Below are 5,037 nucleotides of genomic sequence, written 5' to 3' on the forward strand. Positions count from 1 at the left end.
AGCATCATCTTTCAGGATTTGAAATAGCTCAACTGGAATTCCATCACCTGCACTAGCTTTGTTCATAGTGATGCTTTCTAAGGCCCACTTGACTTCACATTCCAGGATATCTGGCTCTAGGTGAGTGATCACACTATCGTGATTATCCTGGTCGACCTTATAATGTGTCAATTCCTAGAAAGTTAAATTTTCAGCCTTATTTCCAAGACTCTTTACCCTAAGCCAGTGTATGTAATCCAAGAGCCTTTTAACTTGGTTCAATAATGATGTTAGAAATAATGACAACAATAATTATATAGCTAACTTTAATTGAGCACTGTATAGGAAGGAAATCTTGTCTGGGGCCCTGCAAATTAAATTGGCAAAGGATAGTTTAACAGGAGACAGTTAAGAGGAGAAAGATAGTTTAACAGGAGAAAAAGGTTTATTACTTATGCATACTGAGTTCTTAATAGAAAATAAGTGAAAACCCAAAGAAGCAGTTAAACCTGGGGCTGTAAATATTTTAACAAAGAGCAATAAATTATGGAGAAGTGACAAGACAAAGGAAAAGCAGTTTAGGCTTCTAAGTGTGGTAAATGTGGGACGGTAACTATATGTGGGAAACTAATGGAAGATAAGGGTTATGTTTAAAAGGTTTGTTATGAAGCCTCAATCTTGTGTAATCTGGGGGATACCTGTGTGTCTCCAGAGACTGAGTCATCCTCCTCTTACTGGTATAGATTAGGAGGCAAACACCTTCACAAAGGGAAATTTATACCCTGCCTTTAAGCAGAAAGGGGAGGGTGAAGAGCTTTACCTGTATTGGCTAGTTTTCATTTGCCTCAGTTCAAAATAATCCTATGCCAAAAATGTATATTTTGGGGTGATGTGCTCTGATCCCCTTCAGCACTAATTCTGTGTCTATTACCTTGTTTAATTCCCACACCAACATGTAGGTAGAATTTTACATTTTCCCCATTTTACAGATAAGGAAAACGAAAACACAAAATTTACCTGACTTTAGGACCATGAATGGAGAAGGCAATGGCACCCCACTCCAGTACTCTTGCCTGGAAAATCCCATGGACGGAGGAGCCTGGTAGGCTGCAGTCCATGGGATCGCTAAGAGCTGGACACGACTGAGCGACTTCACTTTCACTTTCCACTTTCATTCATTGGAGAAGGAAATGGCAACCCACTCCAGTGTTTGTGCCTGGAGAATCCCAGGGGTGGGGAAGCCTGGTGGGCTGCCATCTACGGGGTTGCACAGCGTCAGACACGGCTGAAGCGACTTAGCAGCAGTAGCAGCAACAGCAGGACCATGAAAGGCTCATCATATTCATTCTTACTTAGATCAGTGATATTAATGGCCCCATTCTGGGACTCACCATGTGGCTCAGTGGTAAAGAATCTGCCTGCCAATGAAGGATGCCCATGAGATATGGGTTCCATCCCTGGAGCTGGAAATGGCAACCTACTCCAGTGTTCTTGCCTGGAAAATCCCATGGACAGAGGAGCCTAGTGGGCTACAGTCTATCACAAAGAGTCAAACACAACTAAGCACACATGCACACATGCACCTCCCCCTGCTACTCAGACTGATATTTTTGCCACTCATCCCTGGAAATGTGAAACTTAGTATATCTTCCTGAAAAAACAAATGCTGATTCTTGTTTCCTATCTTGATAAAGCTTTAGAGATACAGAGCTCCACAACTAAGAAAACAATCTTTTTAATATCCAGCAGTAATTTCTCCCAGCCCTACAATGATGATAATAGTTCACAGTGCTTTTTACATATACCAGTACTATACAATATCTTGGGTGATAAATACTCTTTTAGATCCATAGTTTTGCTCAAAATAATTTATTTTCAGTACATTTTAGACTCTATTAACATCTCCTTCAGACACAGAGTTTAAAGATCCAGGTTTCAATGCCTTTGTTGCCATGAGACTAGAACATAGAATTAAGGGGGTGTGGGGGAGGGGCATAATATATCTTCAAATAGTTGAAGGATTTTCATGGCTCCAAAAGGAGAAACCAAATAAATGATAAAAGATACAGAAAGAAGCAGATTAGGGTTCATTAAAATGTTCTTTAATGAAAAGCTTTATCTTTCAAAGAGAAGAACCACCACATTACTGGAGGTTATATAAGGAATTTCTGTTTGAGTAGGAGGTTGCACTAGGTATTTTCTGTGTTTTCTTCTATGTTTTCAGACTGTATACTTAAATTTCTACAGATGTCACTTTGAATAATTTATATGGAGTCTTAAATTGTCATTACAGAAGTAGAAAGACAGTGCTTTTGTGAATGATTATTGTTGTTTGTTGTTTAGTTGCTTCATCATGTCCAACTCTGTGTGACCCTATGGACTGTAGCCTGCCAGGCTCCTTTGTCCATGGGATTCTCCAGGTAAGAGTACTGGAGTGGTTCCCATGCCTTCCTCCAGGGGATCTTCCCAACCCAGGGATTGAACCCAGGTCTCCCTCATTGCAGGCAGATTCTTTACTGCTGAGCCACCAGGGAAGCCCTGTTGTGAATGATAGGTAGATGAAAAGAATCACTATTTCATACAACAGGGTTACATTTCACATGTGCTTTCAAGAGACCTTGGGTGAAAAACCTACTCATTAATTATATATTATTTTAACAACTCAGAAGACATTTTCTCTCTTGTTGCCATCTAAGTGAAAAGGAAAAAAAAATTTGCTTAGAATGAATGGACTGAATACTCCAAACCCTCACTTTTAAACATTATGAGATGAATAAGAATAGCCTACTTAGACTTTATCTCAAAGGGCAGTAATTCAATCTTGAATGCTGTCTTTCATATGCTAAACAGAATATCTTACAACAATGAATCTGAATTATTCTCATTTACATCTCTGTATTCCTAACACAGTGCTTAAACTGTGTAGTATCTAGGTTTTTGGACTAGTTAAAATTGACTTATTTCTTTTCCTCCTTACTCAAATTTATATACTCTGCAAGTGCTGAAATTTGTTTCATGTTCCAAGATAACAGAAATCTAAAATCTTTGCACTGTAACTCTTCTGCACTCAAAATATAGCAAAGGGAAGCTGATCACATAACACTATATTCCAAATATACACTTCATAAATTGTTTTTCCATGACTTGACATCATCATTTTTTTAAGTAAGAGTATCACCAAGACAATCAAGGTTAAATAAGGTGTTTTTTTTTTTTTCAGTGTGAATCTTCTCACTGAGAAATATTTAATAAAATAGGAAGTTGAAGCAGAATTTTAATTACCAGCCTATATATCTCTATTTTTATTCTTTAATTACATGGCAAGAGATATTTGAGTGTCTTTATGGAAGTGTATACAATTTCAAATGAACCCAAACCATTGAAGATCTATGTAATTATGAGATCAAAGCTACTGTGGATTTTAACGCTACTCAGAATGAAGCAGGAAAGGAAGCATTCTGAATTAGGTACACACGAGATCACTAGGTCAGGACATCTTCTGTACAGAAAAAGTATTCCGTATTCTAGATCAAGTTCATTTTGGAGCCCATTATCTGCTAATACACACACACACACACACACACACAAACGGAGTTTCTCCTCAAAATTATTTGGCAAAAACCTTGAAAGAGAACTAAAGGAAAGGCATTTAATGTTCATTAGGCACTTATTCATTTCTCAATTTTACTTTAACCCCATCTCATACAGTCTCAGCTTAAAATCTTTGTATTTGTAGACAGAAGGACTTTTCTGGATTTCCTATTTTAGGAACAGGCATAGAGGAGGAAACTAAATATGTGCTATTAGGCTAATAGATGAAGCTAACTTTCATGTATTCAATTTCAAATGGAAAATATATGCAAAATAGAGAACAGATATATAATGAAAAGTGAATTCCTTATGTTCTTTGAAGTTTTTCTTGTGATGGGAGAGAGTGAAGTTTCTAATTTTCAATTTCTCAAAAACCTAGGATTATAATCTCTGTACATACATGAATTTCACCAGTGGGTGGCATATAAACCACTGTAATCAATCTGTATGTTCTCTGAGAGGGAAACTGGAGTAAAAATTAAATGATTTCAAAAATTTGAATTATAATTTGCTTAAGTTATGGAAATTGTTTATTAAAAAAATCATATAAAAGCTGAGCATGAATATGTTAGTCATATATATATATATCTGAATTTTGATAGTTTTATGTCCTAAGCTCCAATTCTAGCTAAGAAATACTGTGCTTTAGCTATATCATTTTGATCAAATGACTCAGATAATGCCATATAAATCTTGTGCAAATGTTAGTCACTCAGTCATACTGGATTCTTTGTGGCCCTGTGGACTGTAGCCCACCAGGCTCTTCTGTCCATGAATTCTCCAGGCCAGAATACTGGAGTAGGTTGCCATTCCCTTTTCAAGGGGATCTTCCCAACTCAGGGATTGAACCTGGGTCTCCTGCATTGCAGGCAGATTATTTACCATCTCAGCCACCAGGGAAGTGACTCTGGGAAAATCAATAGGTATCTCTAAGAATTAGATTTTCCTGCATGAATAATTAGTTTTTATTGTATATCTACCATGTTAATATTTTAACCTTCATTACCTCACTTGGCATATACTTTAAAGGTATTTGTGAATATTAATGGACTATTAAAGACTGAAAGTGAAATTATTTAATAAACTGCAAGTCTCTATATGATTTTAATATATTATTTTTAATATTACATTAAATCAAGCTTCTATATAAAGTTAAATATATGGTATATATGAAAATATAACTATGTATTTTCACATCTGGCTGCCATCTATGGGGTCGCAGAGAGTCGGACACGACTGAAGTGACTTAGCAGCAGCAGCAGCAGCAGCAGCAGCATTTTCACATCTACCAAAACAAAAGTTCTGGAAATATTTTCTTGGTTTATATATAATATAAAATATAATGTAAATCTTCTGTTTAATTATAATGAAGTAAAGGTAAGCTTCTTATCATTTAATTATAGTAGGAATATTAAAGGACCACTTCAGTTCAGTTCAGTTCAGTTGCTCAGACGTGTCTGACTCTGT

This window comes from Bison bison, unplaced genomic scaffold (genome assembly GCF_000754665.1).
Source record: "Bison bison bison isolate TAMUID 2011002044 unplaced genomic scaffold, Bison_UMD1.0 scf7180017854148, whole genome shotgun sequence".
Taxonomy (NCBI): Eukaryota; Metazoa; Chordata; class Mammalia; order Artiodactyla; family Bovidae; genus Bison; species Bison bison.